The sequence below is a fragment of the Photinus pyralis genome, unplaced genomic scaffold, assembly GCF_008802855.1.
Source record: "Photinus pyralis isolate 1611_PpyrPB1 unplaced genomic scaffold, Ppyr1.3 Ppyr1.4_LG5, whole genome shotgun sequence".
NCBI lineage: Eukaryota > Metazoa > Arthropoda > Insecta > Coleoptera > Lampyridae > Photinus > Photinus pyralis.
In genome coordinates, this window is record NW_022170596.1 from 17,349,649 (window position 1) to 17,369,045 (window position 19,397).

General features: G+C 36.3%; 2 long non-coding RNA genes across 2 annotated transcripts; one reads left to right on the top strand and one right to left on the bottom strand.

Moving 5' to 3' along the window:
- Positions 1-14,011: 14,011 nt before the first annotated feature.
- Positions 14,012-14,444, bottom strand: LOC116171155. The gene is made up of 2 exons (XR_004145383.1): positions 14,276-14,444; positions 14,012-14,173 (listed from the first exon to the last, which is right to left on the bottom strand). It is a non-coding gene; the product is annotated as an uncharacterized LOC116171155 (long non-coding RNA).
- A 4,166-nt stretch (positions 14,445-18,610) lies between these two features.
- On the top strand, positions 18,611-19,047 carry LOC116171159. Its single transcript, XR_004145389.1, has 2 exons — positions 18,611-18,772; positions 18,885-19,047. It is a non-coding gene; the product is annotated as an uncharacterized LOC116171159 (long non-coding RNA).
- The last annotated feature ends 350 nt before the right edge of the window (positions 19,048-19,397 follow it).

Below are 19,397 nucleotides of genomic sequence, written 5' to 3' on the forward strand. Positions count from 1 at the left end.
TATGTTTAATTTAAAAATTTTGCTTTTTGTCTGCCTGTTGCATGGTATTTTTATATGCAAGCGACACTATTAGTGGATAAGGTCAAACTTAAAATTGATATTCATGTTGATTTTGCCTTTTCTTTAAACCTTGCGTCATTAATAACGGCCGACTGCCGAGGAATGGTGTGGTGGTTCTGCTGCGCTGTAAAAATTGACTTAAAATAAATGATGCAGATTTTATTTATAACTCTTGATGATTGACATATCAAAGTGCGTGCGTGAGCGGGAACAAATGAGAACAAGTTTGATCTTAAGGCACAACCGGCGCAAAAAGGAAAATAACAGCTCGCGATCAGATCCCAATCTCTCATTCGTACACCCCTGATGTACGCCACGGGAAAAGCCATACTGTAAAATCAGCAACACATACAAAGGTCAGGCACAAAGGCCTGCATGTTCTAAAACTTTTCCTTTAAACTGAAGGGTTTTTTTAATTGGCATTTACTTATCTTAATAGGGATCTGCTCCCCCGACAGGACAGCCGTTTATGCAACAATCGAATTCCTTCTTAGGTTCGCTGATTCATGTTATAGCACATGATACTTACATTAAGCATACCACTCCGCGCGACTGAGTCCACAAGAGTGACTGGGTTGGGCTACAATCGGTTATGCGTCCAAATGGTGCAAGCACACACTTACAACTCCAAGCTCAATCCAATGGTAACCACCGTTCAAAGTCAAAAAGTTGGTTATAAGGTCAAAAGGTTGGCTACCGGCCAAAGTCCATTACTCACCGTTCAAAATCCAAAGGTTGGTTACCTTTTTAAGTCCATTCCTCCTCTTTCAAAGAAGGTTGGTCACCGTTACAACTTATAGTACAAGCGAATCGCTAAGAAATGGAAAAGTTTCCCATCGTGAAACAGGTTGCAGTTCAAAATAAAATATAGTACTTACAGATAACGAACCTGCATTTTCGGTTAGAAATGCGATTGCGCAGCTTCTAAATAGGAGGGTAGAAGGTTTAGAACCTCACGATTAGCTAAATGTTGTAAAGTGTCTCTGGCCATCAGGAGAACATAACAAACGAAGAGGTGAAAAGGATTGTTTTAACAATTTATTTTGGCATAAATTTTCGGGAATGTTTGTATCAGGAAAATTGAATGAGCGAGGCGGCATTGTTACTCCCCTAATACATATAGAGTATCCGTTAGCAAAATTGTGTAAATTTTCTCTTACATTAGGAGAACATAATAAACCAGGAGGTCTGTTAATATTGCTAGCTTCAAGGAGACGTTTTAAAAATGTAGTTTCACTTAGACTTTTCGGAAGAGGGATATCTGATCCTTATATATCAGACGTCAATAATAGACCACTTGGGCCCCAAGAGGAACTTCTCAACAATTTATTTCCGTTTAAATTTCTAGGAAGTCTTGTAGCAGGAGAGTGCAGTAAACGAAGGGACATGTTTTTATGAAGCTAATTACCGAAATGTATAGATAGCCAAAAACAAGTTCTTTTTCAACACAATTTCCATCTACATTAATACACTTATCTCCTTTTTAGTGCATTTCTTTAAGTATTAAAAATAATGTGTTATTGTCTGCGTTTTGCCCGTCCGCCCCTCCGTTCGGACACAGTTCTGCAGTGTTGAACTACTTTTAGGGAAATCAATTTGCACGGTTGTCATCATTTTAACATTGTCTGGATTGGGCCTTCGGGTTACAAAGTGTCCCCCGCCTACTAGTGAGTGAACTAATTTCGCATGTAGTTAATTAAAAATGTCACAAATAACAACAAGTATAAATTGTGCACAACTCTTGTGCAGATAAAGCGGATTTTTTTAACCGAAATAGCTTTGGTTTTGACATCACCAATGAATATACTTCTTGCAGACGTCTCAATCGCCCTTTGTGAGTACCCTCTTCAGACAATCCGTTCTTGAGGTATAAGGGAATATACCCGATCACGATAAGAGGTGGAGGAGGAGGGCTATGGTTGGTAGAAAGTAATTCCTTTCGTTGAGACCTTTCATTAGAGTACCATAAGGATGAAACCAGTTCCCCCCCCCCCCCCCCTCTCCCCCTCCACGCCGTACTTTGGTAATAGGACAGAAAGAAGGGCAGTAGTTAGTAGAAAACGGTTCCTTTCGTTGACCCTCCATATATAAAATCTGAGACCAATTGGTTGTCGTATGTAAAAGTTATGCACGTTTCACTTTCAAAAACAGCATCTCAGGAAATAATTCGTGTGGGGAAGGGGGGGCTTTTAGACAGCGAAATTTGATGGCCGTCTCGCACACCTTCAAGGGCTACCTACTGCAAAAAATTCCATTTTTTTTAATTCTTAAAAAATGCGCTAATTATCAATGAAGTAAGTCAACACTAAAAATCGGCATTTTGACTTTTGTTTCAATTCAACTAATTAGTTGTTAGACAAGATACGTTTGCATTTTTAAGATAATTAAGGTGTTTGCATAAATAAATATTTTAAATAAATTACAAGATGAAATCATTGAAACGTATTATTACGACCTGCATACGCGTGTAGAAACGTTTGAAAAGGTCTCCCGGTGACAGAAATTGCACTAATTAGAAATTTTTTTAAAATTTATTTCGCGCATAGTCACTTCAAAGAAACGTTTGTGAATTTACAACCTGGTGACATTTTCATATAAAGTTTTGTTGCAATGAATCTATTAATATATTAAGCTTGTCAAATTATACAATTCCGCATTGAAGTTTCCTATAAACACGGTGATGTGTCCATTCTGTTACATAAAAATTACAGACTTGGAGAAAAATAGTCACCGAGATGAGTTAGAATGTTTTTATACGGTTTGTTGTAACTCTGGGAATGCCAAGCATTTTTATTTGAAGCTTTCAACGTGATGCATAACTTGAATTCTCCATTTCGCGTTCGTCTTTACATTGTCGCGTAAGCGAAAATTAGTATATTTTTGTGAAATAGAAAATTTAGATATAATTTATTGACACGATCATGTTTAAATAGTCCCGGCTGCCATTACGCTCTAACTTATGCGGTTAAAGATTTATGGCACGCTGGCACGAGTTCATGTATTTCAAAAATTTCAAAAATGTCTATAAATGTAGGAAAATGGGACAGTTAAATCGTCTTTAAGTTTATTCTAAATACTAATTGTTCCCGAGAAGGAAAGCTTTATGTCTATGACGAATCTTGATATGGTTAGGGTTAGGTATGAATGCAAATTACTTTTTTGCGCGATCGGTCATTTCTGACTATTTACCATGGGTGTTTCCATGACAGTAGGTAGAATTTACCAGTTGCTATGATTACGACGACGTCAAAATTACTTACCGATCTAAAAACAGAACAGCAAAAATACTTACCGACGCCTTTTTAAAAATCAACAGTCTTACATTACATTTAATCTTTAATTATTGTTAGGTACATTAAACGTACAATTTGTGCTGTTGTTTCCTATAGCAAGACGCTCATAAAGTCATAAAGGAAGTTCAAAGCTAGTAAACTACATCAGACACATGCACATTTTTATGAAATTATTAACTTCAATTTTGACAAATAAACTGGTTACCTAGTGATATACACCATACCACTTCGATCATTTCGATTTATTCTGCTCGTTAATTTCTTAGTGCATATTTATATTGGTTGCATAAATTTAATTTCGATCGCGCAAAAAATGTTATAAGCACGTCGAACGTTAAGGGTTACCGTTCTCAGACAATAATTGGAGTCGTCGCTTCGCTCCTCCTCCAAACAATTGTCTTCGAACGGTAAAAATCCCTTACCGTTCTCCATACTTAATATACTATAATTAGTCAAATAAAGCACTTTATATGAATGAGATTCGAGAGTTCGATGTAAAAAGCTCGATAATTACCTACTGTGTTAAATTGACCTACCTATGGTGGGAAATTGTGTGGTCATTGAAACTGAAAATTGCGCGTATCTGTTTCAAACATTACGAAATGTGAAAGGCGTTGTAGGTCGATAGCGATCATCTCTACATGATATGTAAATGAAGATTATTCCAGTACAGAAGTTTTTGCACATTATATGCAGACAGCATAACGATATCGATAGGTATCTGAAAAATTGTTCCAATAACGAAAACGAAGACAAACGTAATGTAGTAACGTCGCAAGTTTCTTGTAGGAAAATTCGATTAAACTTGTTTCAAATCATCCATTTTTTCTGCTACGTCCTCAAGACTCTCAAACTTTGCATCTCTACGCGCCAAAGAACGACAAAATTTCGTATTTAGATAAGTATATGATCTTTAAGAAATAATAAAGAAAATAATGAATACAAAATTGGTTTATGTAACATGTAACGTAAATTTAATTACGTGCTTTATTCCAACTAATTAAAAATAAATTTATAACAGTCTTACAATGGATTAATTTATAACAGTAATTATTATTTATCACTCAAGCGCAACACAATTCGATTTGCTTATAAAGGCTGATTCAAATTCGAGGGCCACCATGGGGATCTTGGGAACTGTAAGAGATATATAGGTAGTTTAAATTTGGCAAAGTTGCGTATTTTGATGCTTAACAAAATGCAGTTTTGAAACTTAAAAAATTCCGACTACTTTCGGAGATATCCGGAAAACACGGAAATTTACAAAATCGTTTTTATTTTTTACTGAAGTTATTTAAAAAGATATATCCAAATAAATAACACATTATTATGGCTACTTTTTTGTCTCTACAAGGTACTAGTTTCAAATTTTAAATCTGACGTTTCGTTTCCGGTTGACCATCATCAACTTTGTTTTTTCTTATATGGAAGTAATTTTTATTTTTTGGGTCATTTGATAGAGAGTTCAAAAGAGAGTTCAAAAATATAAACATCACATTTTTTTTAAAATTATTAAAATATTTTCTTGTTTGCCTAGAAAACATTGCCTTAGATAGTGTACGTACGTAGTTTCTTGCGTTTTTACGAATTAATAGCGCTATTTACGATTAAAAGATAGTGATGTTTACATTTTTGAAATCAGAAAAAAATTTTCCATCAAATGACGCAAAAAGTAAAAATTACTTCCATAAGAAAAAACAAAGTTGATAATGGTTGAATGGAGACTAAACGTCAAACTTAAAATTTAAAAGTAGCATCTTGTAGAGGGACAAAAGTGGCCATAATAACGTATCATTTATTTTGAAATATCTTTTTAAATAACTTCAGTAAAAAATAAAAACGATTTTGCAAAGTTTCGGTTTTTTCCGGATATCTCCGAAAGTAGTAGGAATTTTTTAAGGCTCCTCTGTAGTCAATCCGCCATATTGGAAAAATAGCTAAACTTTCTTATCAAATGCTGCTTTTGTAGTTGCAGTCTAACAAATTCTCGATAGTGGATATTCTTTGCAATGATGAAAAGAACGGCGGTACTTAAAGAAAGTTGAAATATCGGTCTTAGTTTTTTAGGAAGATCGATGAATAGAAAAATCGTAATAGCCGTTGTAATGGAAGTAGAAAAACCTACAGCACCAATTTGGAAATCCGACAGAATTTCCTACGGCGGTACTTAAAGATATTATTTCCACCTATTATGATAATGCATATATTTAAAAAAAATGTATCGCGATCTTTAGAAAAAACGCTAACGTAAGGATAGGCAACTCATATTGCACTATAACTCCTGAGGCGACAACTCATTACCTACTTGAAAGGGAAAACAAAAGAAACTACCTGGTATTATCCTGCACATTGTTACGCCGTTCCATTGAGTTAGAAAACAAATGGAGGGAATCAAATGCTTGGCCAGACGTAGACCACGGGAACCAAAAGTGGCCTCTAACTGTGATTAAAGTACCACACCACTTCCGTTATCATTAGCGTCTCACTTCAGTGGCGTAGAGATATAATTTTCTTTCCACTAATAGGAATAATTACAAAAAAAACGTATAGAAGGAGTAAAATACATGCTCGTGGTAAAGTAAACAAAATAGACAAGGATGGGAAAGTATGCAGATTTAATATAATCATTGATTACAAATCTAAATGTACATCGATGTGTTTCAGTAGTATAATTATGGCCAGTTTACTATAGCCACTACAACTTGACAACTCCCATTAAATTCACTGTGTTGATCAATAGCTACAATTGATTGGTTGGTCTCAGGTTCATTACAAGTTTTGATAGTAACCTACCTACTGCATATTTGACGAGATATTTGATGAACATTTTCCGGTGCAACCTTTGGTCGAAATCACAGTCAATGAAGCGTTGTGAGCACAAAAGTAAATTTCGAGAGCTGTTCTTGAGATATATTTACAAATGTTAGGTAACCATTTTGCTCGAAGTACCGGTTCGTTTGGAAAACTAAGAAACATAAACTAGGTACCTACAACCTCGCCTACAACATGATAAATGACATGTCTTACCGATGAAAGGAAATGCCCTGTTTCTTCCCTTTATGAGAAATTTTGCATGATACGCAGTGGTCGAAGTGAGGCGGTATGCGGCGGTATGGCATACTGATAGATTTTTAGTTTTTGTGAAACATATCGGTAAAAAATTTATCCACATAGGCATGACGACCGTTTTTTTTATGATAATATACGCATACATACAATACTAAGATTTTATCAGTTCAGCCATACCGGTAAACAATATTTGCCACTTCGACCACTGGATACGCAGCTAATCTTTCTCAATTCACAAAATTGCGTGTGATAAAAACACTATGCTGCAGTTAGTTATTTATATAAACCAGAGCACAAACCGATCCGAAATTATTAGGTACTTTAAAATGGCAAATTTAATAAAATTTGAATTTGGTGGAAAACTGACAGTGACAGGACCCGCGTTTTCATGTGTCAAATAATGTCGGCCAAAATGTACCTTCACGGGAACCTATCCACGCGAGTGGCCTCTGTCTGTGGCAACTTCCGTCTACAAAAATTCTTACCCCCTCTACCATTATATTCCCTCCATTAGTTTTCTACCTCAATGCGCCGTTCCTAATGATTTGGATCAGATAAATTACTATATAATTAACTAATGTTCATGAATGCTGTTGATTTGTGAATCATAATGTCACATATTCCCAAGACGAAAAGTGTACTAAATGCATATTTATTGTAGGTACATTGGAAATAATTTTTGATTTCTAAAACCTTTTTCATTCTATCAGGATGCTTCAAGAAATTTGTTTAGGAAGGTATCAAATAGTAGCCCAATTTTTAGCTAAACCCCTAGGCGGAATACGATTGTACCAGTAATTAGAAACATTTTTGCCGCATATTTGTTCTTGTGTAGAAATGTGGCACCGTTTTGATTTTTTGGACTAACGCATGACCACCACACAAGCGGGTAGCACAGTATCACAATTCGCAAACACTACTACTGAGTCGAAACTTAGAGAGGCAAGTGCTACTTATTTTTTCAATATGATCAGATATCAGGAATATCCACTTATATCAAAAAAATAAAGGAACGACAAATTTCGATTTTTACAAATAAATTGGTGAGAAAGTTACGCCCAATAGTTTTCACATTCTGAGCCTACCATTTCAAAGAAATTCGATTCCACTTTGTTAATTTTAACTTACAAAAAATGTTCCAATTCCCCTTTTTAGCTAAATTTCTAAGCGGGATACGATAACTAATAGGCGACACTGACAAATTTATTTAAAAAAAGTGTCATTGTTTTGCTCATGTCAAGTCAAGGTAGTGAGATATCACGAAAATGAATATTTGTATCAAAACATGGGTGAAATTTTGGGTTTTCCCGGTAATTAGAAGTGGGTTAAAAAATTCTCCCACTTTTAAAAAATTTCAACTATTTATTTTTTCCGTTTGAGAATATGATGGAATCCCGTAAACTTCACATCAACTTAGCGAATATGAACTGATATCATCTCGGATCTTGCCTCTCAGAAAATAGAGGATCAACCGCGGAATAAACCAATTTTACAACTGAATTCTCAATTTAGGACAAATAAGCGAAGTCATCTTGCTGCACATAAGATGTTCGGAAAAAATCTACATGAGTTGTGCATAAATATAAATAAGTATAACTATGTACAATTATTATTTTTTGAAAAGATAAGAATTTATTTAAAAATCGGTGTATGTTATACTTTTAATCATTGTAACAGAATTTTAAATGTTAGCTACCATTTTTATAAAAAAAATACATTTTTTGTTGTTGTTCACCCTTATTGTATAAGAAAATAAAGAGATTTATTTTAGGTGTTCGAAGTGCCGGTTTATTAGGTTCTACCATACCTCCTCCTATGTGAATTCATTCATGCGCACATGTCTATCTAATAACTATAAACATCTATAAATCAGTAAAATTAATTAGAAAAACTCACAGGAAATAAAGGGTTAATTAAAAATGTTAACAAACAATGCTAATCTAGTCCACTAATGACCTAAGAACCAGGTAATTTACAGAAGATGTCATTATAGAAAAATGCAGTAAATGTATTGAATAAGTAATTTACTCAATAGTAACAGAAATAGGCATTTGTGCATCTCCATTCAAATATTGTACAGCTTTTCGCTAAACTTGTTTACATAATATTAGTCCTTGACCATTATACATGGTCTATTGTGTTTAACAATAAATGAAGAGAATATGCAAAACTGGAAAGGATAGAGATACATCGTTGGTCTCACTCAAGGTGAGGTACATCGTCTAGAGATGTGTATTGTTGGTGGTCTAACCAACTGCAATAACATTGAAATACAAATTGACTACAGACTACAGACCTCCACCTCCACCATATTGTGCACGATGCGCCAGTCCAACTCATCGAGACCAAATCCGACCTTCGGAATTGCCAGATTTGTAACGCCATGAATCTGTGGTTGTCGCTTCAAGTGCTGTAGCGCATTCCAAAAATCTTCGTGTAACTATGCTTATCATAAGGTCGGTCTTCAGTTTCCAGGTAATAAAGAAATTGTCCCGGCTCCTGCAGGAAACACACTTTACCCACGTCGAGACGTTGCAGGTAGATTTAGGCGCCCAAACCGGAACTTAAATTCTTCGGAAATACCCCTGGATATCTTGACGTCCTTGGTTATGCAGTGAGCCAGTGCGTACTCTGCTGGTGCTTCAAACAAATCCTTAGATTTCACACGGACAACAACAAAGCGTGCCTTTTGCGTTCCAGAATAATGTGCCATAAATTCCGAGAAAGTGGACTGTGGTGGTGTCACTTGCAATACATTTTCGTTTTCTAGATGTTCCTCGAGCTTATTCTATCCCGCGTATGGACCCACCCGATTTATATGCACTACCACTGCTTTCCCTCGTGGTAGTTTCCGTATCTGGTATATTAAGTCATCTCTTCACGACTAAACAGGGCCATTCCAAAGCTCTTTGCAATTTCGGAGATAGTTCGCGTCCCCTCTGGGGACGATACAACCAAACCAGGTCTTCACGTCGTACTGTACTTTCATTCTGTCGCTTGCCAACTGCATATATGGCCATCTTTGCCATGGATGGTACCCACTATTTGACGCAGGTTTGCCACGTACTTGTTGTCCACAGTTTCTTCTTGGCCGGGTACCAAACTGCAAATCGCACGGCAACCGGATTTCTCGGTCAAACAGTACCGAAGCTGGGCTCTGCCCTGTAGTTTCCTGGTTATTGGTTACTGTGCTCTCAGGGCAATTTCTTCTTCTGTGTCCGTTTGTTTTACCACAACCCCAGCATCGCAGTCTTCGTCGTTTTGTACGTTGCTGCTTCAATTGCTTCAATCCCTTACTATTTCTTCTATATTTGCGTTCTTTTCTTCTGTATAGCAATGGTATATACGCGAACATTACCACGAGACGTTTTTTGTGTAGCGTCAAACTTCAGGAAATGCGCAAAAGCCTTGTTTAAGTTCCCACGTCGCGCAAGTTTCAAAGCTTGTTGCGTTTCCACATCGTGAACACCATCGATAAACGTCTGCACCGCTAGCTGCGCTATAAAGCTTTCAGGGGCAGTAGGATACACCAATATTATTAACTGGGCTGTATCAGCTTCAAGTTCTTAGAAAGTTTCTTGCTGGTGATCTGGAATCGTAAGAAATACATCCAAAGCATCTTCACGTACCGCAACTATCAGGAAAGTCGCCTTCTCTTCTACTGTCCCCTTATTTCTATTGACAGAGGCCTCGAGAAGTAGGGGGACCACGGTGATTTTCCATCGAATGTCGGTGGTTTAACTCGAACTTTCGTCGTACTGATATTTTCACACGGTTCAAAGGCTTCTTTGTGGAACGATTGTGGAACAGCAAGTAGATCTTGTGTGTGACCCATCACTTTTTTCCGTTGTTCGGCCAATAACGTAGGTACATTTTCTTCGTAGTTCATCGTATTTAGCTTTCATTTCATTTTCCACAGTATGAATCTTTTTTTGGACACTCTGTATCTCACTTTGGACACTCTGATTTAATGCCCATCGAAAAATTGTTACTCTTGTTACAGGGATATTTTTTAAATCCCCGAGAAACAAATTTGATACATTTTGAGATGCTATATTTTGGAAAATGTGGAATAGTTCTATGTAAGCGCTTTCGTATTTCAGTGGCTCTTCAGCATAAAATTAGAAAGGCGTTTTTACATTTGAAAACTGGCACCCAACATTTAACTCAAATTCTCCGCCAAAAATTTATATTTAAATTTACTATACAGCTGCACAAAACTCAAACTTTTAAAACAACACAAAATTTGACTTCGTATAAACTCAAATAATGTTCCAATCTCACATGGAAGAATTATATCACCGGATAGCGCGAGTTCACTTATGTATGTACCTACCTACCTATACCTACCTCACACTACTCGTTCTAGAGAATTGTGATTTTAATTAGACAAAATGAGGCTCCTAACATTTGAACAGAATACCATTTTTTTAGCGATATAAACAGAACTATTCTGCTCAAACTCAACTGTGACTTGGGTTACATATACTTGACGATCATTAAAGCTTGACTTTTTGAGCCGTCTCAACTGATCGCCAACCCTTTCTGTTTAAGTTTATTTCATAGGGTAGCGAATTTATGAGATATAAAGTCGTTATACATTCAGCTAAGGAATTTTCCACGCACCCGAATCTAATAATTTTATTCGTCATTGTGTTAAACCGCATATGATGCTGTTCCCTTCAACTTTAGACATTCATTTAAAATGTTATGGTATTATACTATTAGACGTGTAATTAAAAGTTGATGAATTGAATTACCTATTCAAGTAAATTCATAAAAAATTAAACACGGATCTTTATTAGTAGTTATAAACACAAAATCATTTTTTAAAAATTATACTATACCTACAGTGCTATTTATTAAAAAGTAGACATAGGGATTTATGTATATTGTTTTTCCCTATGTCTACTTTCAAAAGACAAACTCTCTTCTGAAGGGCGCCTAATTTTATGCATCTAAAATAACTTTTTATAAAATAAACATATGGCTGTCATATTAAAGTGTGAATATTGTTGCTTTGACTTACCTGAAAATAAATCTTTTAAGCTTCTTAAACTGTTACCGGCCCAATACCAATTGACAATATCTACTGTTTAATCAGTTGAATACATCGCACACGAACGAATATAAAAATACAGGAACCAAAGCAGCAATATTCATAGTTATTTATGTATTAAGGGCGTAAAAGTGATGTTTATATTCTCGAGGGCGACGAGTTAAAAAGTTCGAGGGCCGATAGGCCCAAGAGCTTTTTAGTCGCCCGAGAGATATCAGTTTATGACCGTGGTACATACAAAATTTTATTGCAAATAGTTTTCATCGTCAAAGTAAATATTCGCTTACAAAACAATTCATTAGGTTTGATCAAGTATGCGTGGTTCGAATTTGTTAATGTGATTGAAACCATCCAAACGTCAAACGTAATTTTAAATAATTCAATTAATCATGAATAAGGAAGAAGTTCCAGAAACTATTCGGATTAAGGCCAATCTTGTGAGTTGGTAGGTATTGACATTTAATAATTGACGTTTCTAATCTTAAATGACCTGCAAATATTTGTTTGTTTTGTTATTAAGTGCAAATAAGTTACTATGGTGATACTTAATGCTGTAGGCCCTAGGGCATAAAGTATCACTTTATGCCAATGTATCACAGATATAAAATGTGCTATGATATGTTGGTAGGGCATAAACTTAATTAATGTCACAGCCAGATGTCTATTTGTTTTAGGAAGTCATTTTGGTTGCATAAAATTAGGCGTCCTTCAGAAGATATTTTGATCTTTGAAAGTAAACATAGGGAAAAATAATAGGTATACATAAATATCTATGTCGACCTCTCGTTTGTTTTTATGAAACATGTGCATTTAAATTTGAATGCGAATATTACAGCAGCTGCAAAGAACGCACCTTCAGTAAAGTTTTCAGCTACCCATTTTGGCATGATGTCTACTCTACTCTTTCTAGAAGTAAGCTGTCCATAAAAACTGCTTTCTGACATCAAACTCGGGATTTATGGCGATTTATCAATGTCATTACACCACGTGCTACTCACATATACTCGTAGCAACTTTTTGCAACGTTACATATTTTTATGTACTTCGTGGATGTTTTAACGGTGATGCATAATTTTTTGTTACCCGAAATGCTATTAACTATCGAGCAACTGAGCGAAATTAATTATTTATGGGCGGTGGAAACGGCAAAATTGAACTGTGTTATATGCACTCTTTATGACCCAAATTGTCAGTTTTTTAAAAAGATGCTTTATCTTTTCAGTTTAACGTCCAAAGATTACAAGAATCTCACGCACTTAGTCAGCCATCAACTAGCGGTTTAAATTTAAGTGATCACGGAATATATCTTCACGCGAACGGTACGACGCATAGTTCCGCAGGATCGGTTAGTTCTACGGGAGGTTTATCACCTGGTAGTCCACCACGTCCCGGTAAAGAAGAAGATTGTAGTTTACATGATAGGAGTAGCACAGATGGTAAGTTTAGTGTAAATATGTTGATTTTTGAATAGTAGTCTATTATGTGGCAAATGGACCTCGACCGAGGAGATAAAGAGAAACGAAGTGAATAAATATCCATTCAAAATCTAAAACACGTGATGTTTTTTGTTAAAAAAACATGTGGAAATGGAACTCGGATTTCCCAGCCGCCCGGCGTACTCGGTTGGTAACACCCAAAAATTAAAACTTCTTTATTTAATTAACAGGCTCCTAAAAATTGGGACTAATCTTGAAATTCATGTTAATTGAGCGCGTCTCTAATGACACTAGACCCAATCGAATCAGACGAAGTTTGCTGCAACAGTGCGGTTAATTATACTCACTTAATTGGCCGGATTAACAATTTCAAATTCGGTAGCCCAGTAATTTCCATTGCTACCTGCCTTGCTAGCTTTAATGCTCGCCTTCGTTTAACATTGGGAAACTGATATCGGTCAATACCAAATTACCGGAGCAGAAATCCCAAAATACAAAAATGTCAAAATGTCACATATCTCTACATATCCATAACATGTCCCCCCCCCCATATTATGATTAAAACTTTATTCCTATACTCCCGACCTTGTATAAGTATATCGATAACTTTTCAATTCAATTAGAATCAAACAAAACCCAATAAATTGAAGAGGAAATGAGAACTGCACTAAAAATTCTGCATCTCTTAAGGTGCGTACAGACCCGGCCAACGAAAAAGATTCGGTGATTGCTAGCGTATGCTCGTTTGGCGTCGAAGAAATGTACATATGTATAGCGTGTACCTACGTCGTCCACACCGCATTCGTCGATTGCGCATGTATTTTCATGTTCGTTTGGTGTAGGTTGATTGAGGGTGTAAGGTTGCTAGATGGCGGTATGATCATTAAGATGTAGTTGGCGCTTTTAAACTTCCTCAGAATGTTTGGGTAAAAATGGAAAGGATACTCCAAATTAGCATATTTCATGAAATTTTTGACACCTGGAGGCGCCTATGGCGAGAAATGTCATAAAGCGCGGGGGCTTGCTTTTTATCGCAGGTTGAAATCGATCTGATAATCTTATGCCATCTCTTGCAGGAGCATTAAACTATCGAGTTTGCAGTAAACTTCTTTATTTAATACACTTTAGTAGTCTGGAGTTACAGTTTATTCACCCATCATATTGTGATCTTCTAAAGAAGGAAGGCAGGTGTGCGTTACTCGCCCTAGACCCTGCAGCACTTCACCCCTGGCTTGTCACCGTCGTTGCATGACTCACTATAGAAGAAAACAAAATTTGTTAATAACAATATATATGTCTAATTATGTATCTGATTTAATTTCATTCAACTGTAATAATTTAAAAAAAATTAGACCCACCTGCCACCTGTGCCTATCGGACAGGCTCCTCCTTTAGTATGGCAATGGCACTTATCTGCACAGTAGACTACCTGAATGGCCAGCAGCACGATCACAAGAGTGTAAAGAAGGAACTTCATTTTTATGTTTTTAGTATTGCTGTTGTTGCTTTACTTTTACTCGAAAATGCTCACCGTTTTATACTACATTAGAGAGCTGTAATCTTATCAATGTGAAGATTTAGGACACGTTTTGTATAATATCCACCAATCACAACTTAATGATGAAAACAACAGTAGGCATTACTTAACTGTTTATTGCGATGATAACAGTTAATAATAGAAACAAGTATCAAGATACGATTGAGAGATGGAATAAACCGATACAACGAAATATCGAAGGATCCTCAGTATTACAATCACTTTTAACGACAATTTATTTTAATCTTACATAATACATTTTATAGTTAATAAAACTGCATCAAATTCATGTCTCGGTCATTGAGATAATGCTCTTAATCTTGTTCCCAACGATCTTGGTCTTTTTCCCAACGAAATTGGTGCATAAATAACGATTTTGACATGTTTTGATCAAAATCCATGTGACCTCAGAAAAATAATGTAACATCTTTGACTCACACACCATGCGGTTATCAAATGTGCACGTGATGTACTTTCAGCATCAAGATAATGCGTTTGAAAACTTTTAAAACTCCAAATTCATGTGTAAAAAATAATTTTGGGTACATTTTGCTCTAACACTTTTGACCTATACCACAGAGAAGAGTTATATTGAATTATTACACATCTAAGAGTCATGGGTTTTTATTATACCATGGTCATGGGGAATAATCTAGCGAAATTCCGAACTCGATACATGACCTAGGGAATGAAGTTATTATGTTGATTTCTATTATATTGAGCGCGCAGTTTTCCCTGTTCCCGATTCACTCAAAGTCCTATAACTTTTGTTCCTGTTGAATCAGCTTTCTGAAAATCAATACTGTCCGTCCTTAATGTACAAAGTACCCGTACACCAAATTTCAACACCGTCGGCCACTTTAAGAGTTAGAGCGCACATGGACGGACAGACGGTCGGACGACAATACAAAACTATAAAGGATCTGAGGATCCTTAATAATCTCTACAATCTTGTCTAAAAAGGTAGCGAATGTAAAATTCTCTTAGTCCTTAGAGAACTTGCCTCCTTCACAATGCAGGATATTATCCTATGTGCCTTTAATAATTAAAATGCTGGGCAGTCGACGTAAATTAGTTTTTTTTTTGAGAGAAAAAACGTATAAAGTGGTTCAAAAACCAACCACTAATGTGACCTCGCGCTAGTGCTTTCAATTTTTCTCGAAAACTGTTACCCTGACGAGGAAAATGGATACAACCTAAATTATTATAAAATTCCGCATCATTTATGTCCGATAGGTTTTTTCTATATATTGTAACGGAAATGCTCCAGACATGACGTCGCCTTTGGCGCTCTGGAATTTTCTACGCGCGCGATAGTGGGATTCTGTAGGACTATTCGAGAATGTACTGGACTTACATTGCTTGCGTGTATAAATGGTTGCGGACCGAACATCGCGGCAGTCTACTACCGAACGAGTACGTAAACATCGAGCGCGGAAATATAAATTGCGAAGTGTGAGTGATATAAATAATCGATATAAATTGTACCGATTTTATAGTGTTTTAGTTCTGTTTAATAAATATTGATATAAATCGAACCCGAATTTATAAATCACGTTACAATATCGTATCCTAACCTCACAAATATAGGTAGAATATTAAAGTTATCAAAAACGAGTGAAGTATAATAAACTCTGAATATCTTGAAATACTGTCACCACAGATCAATGCTACATTCCAAGCTGATTGCTTTTCATTTTCCAGATCCATTCATTAGGCTTCAAAATTTTTCCACGCCAGGATAGATTTTTTTAATTAGCTTTCAAATTTTGACGGCATATTATTATGATTTCCCTAGCTCTACAATACAGAAAATACGGCGGTTTGGAAAAGTTAAAACTCACAGAATATTCTCTGTCGATTGCGCGACAGAAAAACGCCAGTGCGCGCCATGCCTTATTGTGAGAGTGCATTGTGGTCTGGGGTGTCCTTGACTCTTGTTTCTTTGAGAATTTTTCGCTTTTATAGTCAACTAGAACTAGTTTTTTTAGAATCTTATTTAGATGCGATGCGACGCAATAGATTGTATGCATTAATAATTCGAAAACAACAGAAGTGAATTATCTCACCGGCGACAAGTATTTGCATTGTGATTTAAAATACTGATTGTAAATTGCTCTTGTTTTTGTAAACAGGAGAAAAACCGAGATAAATATTCGTATTATCAGCACCTACCTTTAATCGCTGATAAATTGGGCGATCGATAAGTGACTTTGATTATTATTGTTATTGGAACCTTATAACTACGTCTTTCTTTTTTTTAAAGGCCAAATAATTTTAGTAATTGCCGTAGGATCCCAACTTAGGTACAAAAGAAGGTTTGTATACCTACAGATTTTTAACTTTTGAGCTCGCAGAATCCAGAATCCCGAACATTTCTACGGGGAGATTAGTTCTTGGGAAGTGTTGGAAAACGGTGTACCAACTGTGTAACAATGGCCCATATGAATAAAAGGGAGCAAATAGTTGCAAAATGCAAAGTAATAATATACTCGTAAGTGCTCCTTCACATTGGGCGACTTAGCAGCACTGCTGAGCAGCAAGACAGGACGCAGTGCAGCGCTGCTGAACAAACCAGTATGAAGGGGCACTTACGAGTATTTACTTTGAATTTTGGAAGGATAAGCATTTGCTCCCTTTTATTCATACGGGCCATTGTGTTTTTGGCAAATTGCACGGGAACGCCGTAATACGTCACCAAAATGCTCGCAAATATAGTTCACGTCGCCACTATTCCATCAATAGGTACTACATGTGCGAATAAGAATAGGTACTAACCTTCAAATTCGTTTATTTTATACTTACCTTGGAAAATTATATACTGGAAAGGAAATTCCAAATCCAAATCTTAAGTAATTTTATCTTACCTTTAGTTTTTCGGCGATTCGGCGTAAACTTGTTTGAAATTGTGAATGGGGTGGTGAAGGAAAGGACAAAACGGAAAACTCACCCCAATCAGCTAAAAGAACTAAACGTTTAACTTTTCTGCTTGTTTTAACTTAACTGTACATGCAATTTGCAAATAGTTGAAATCAAAAATTATCTATTATTCTGTGCACGCATTAGTTATGCGCAGGTAACTAAAATTGTATATGAAGCATTGAAATGAAAGTAACAAAAACGCGGCAAGTTTAAATTGCTCATTCATTAACAGCGGATCGAGAGTGATGTTCAAACAGCACACATTTCTACGGTTTGCATATATGACAGACAGACCGACATCATCGAGATTTTGTTTGATTTGGATTCCTGGATGCTTCAAACGTCTATTTCCGTGAAAAAAGGGGGGCGGTTATTTTTTACCCCAACGCAATATGTACATTAGAGTTGCTTTCACAAATCTGTCGGGGCACATTTCCGAAAATGTGCATTCGGATTTTATAAAAACAAATTATTCACACATAGATACAATCTAAATACACCGCATATTTTTCTGCAAAAAATGTGTGCATAGCTATCCCATATTTAGTTTCCTAGCGCGAGCTCTACGATACCTAATGCGAAGAACGAACTAAATATCTTGAAAACTGTAGGAGTAGTTAAGCCTCGGACGGAGAGATAGTGGCTGCAATAGCCCACTCAACTTCGTTAGAAAATGCGCTAAGAATACAGAAAAAGGAACCATCCGGTTGGGAAAATCAAAAACGGCGGCCAGAGAGAGACGCGAAAAAGAAAAAAAAGAAAAAAAAAAGAACTTGCAAAACTATCTCATCATCTGCAACACCCATCGCAGCGTCTCCTATATGTACTGCTGCCCCCCCCCTCCCATATACCAATGGTAACCAATATGACAGGCGCAAGAACATGTTCGCCTGATGGCGCCGCATATGCATCGGCCGGCCCTGCTGTGCTCTGAAGGTTACAAGTGCTCGAAGGACTAGGTTCAACAGGAAATTGCTGTCAGAAATGTTGTTTTCCCTACATTTTTAGACAAAATTGTAGGGATTATTTGATATAAGATCTATCCCTCAATTGTATCTTGATACTTATTTCTATTTGTGACTATATTATCACTGGAATAAACAATGCTGTTGTTTCCACCATTGAGCTGTGATTGGTGGATATTATATGAAACGTGTCCTGAAACTTCACGTTGATAAGATTACGGCTCTCTAATGTAATGTAATGTACGGTGGGCATTTCCGAGTAACAAGTAAGTAAAGCAATAGCAATACTAAAACTTAAAAAAAAACTTAAAAATGAAGTTCCTTCTTTACACTCTTGTGATCGTGCTGCTGGCCATTCAGGTAGTCTACTGTGCAGATAAGTGCCATTGCCATACTAAAGGAGGAGCCTGTCCGATAGGCACAGGTGGCAGGTAGGTCTAATTTTTTTTTAATTATTACGAATAATAGTTGCATGAAATTAGAAAATCAGATACATAATTAGACATATAGATTATGATTAACAAATTTTGTACTCTTCTATAGTGAGTCATGCAACGACGGTGACAAGCCAGGAGTGAAGTGCTGCAGGGTCTAGGGCGAGTAATGCACACCTGCCTTCCTTCTTTAGAAGATCACAATATGATGGGGTGAATAAACTGTAACTCCAGACTACTAAAGTGTATTAAATAAAGAAGTTTAATTCAAATTGATTAACCACTTCATTTCACATTTCACGCCATAGGTCTCTCCAGGCGGCAAGAAGTTCGGAAATGTGCTCATTTGTAGCATACTTTCTATTTTTGCCCGTAAATTCCGCAGTAGTTTAGACGCAAGAACTAAATCTAGATCATGGCCATACCACAGTTTACCACCTTTACACCCTCAGCAACCTACACCAAACGGGCATGGAAATACATGCGTACATTGGTGTTTAACTTTTGCAAAATGTGACTGTTTCCAGTAAAATCATACCATCGTATACTATTTCAACATGAAGACTACCAAACACCCCGCAATTCCATACCACAAAAAATACGAGTGCTCACTTAAATCAAC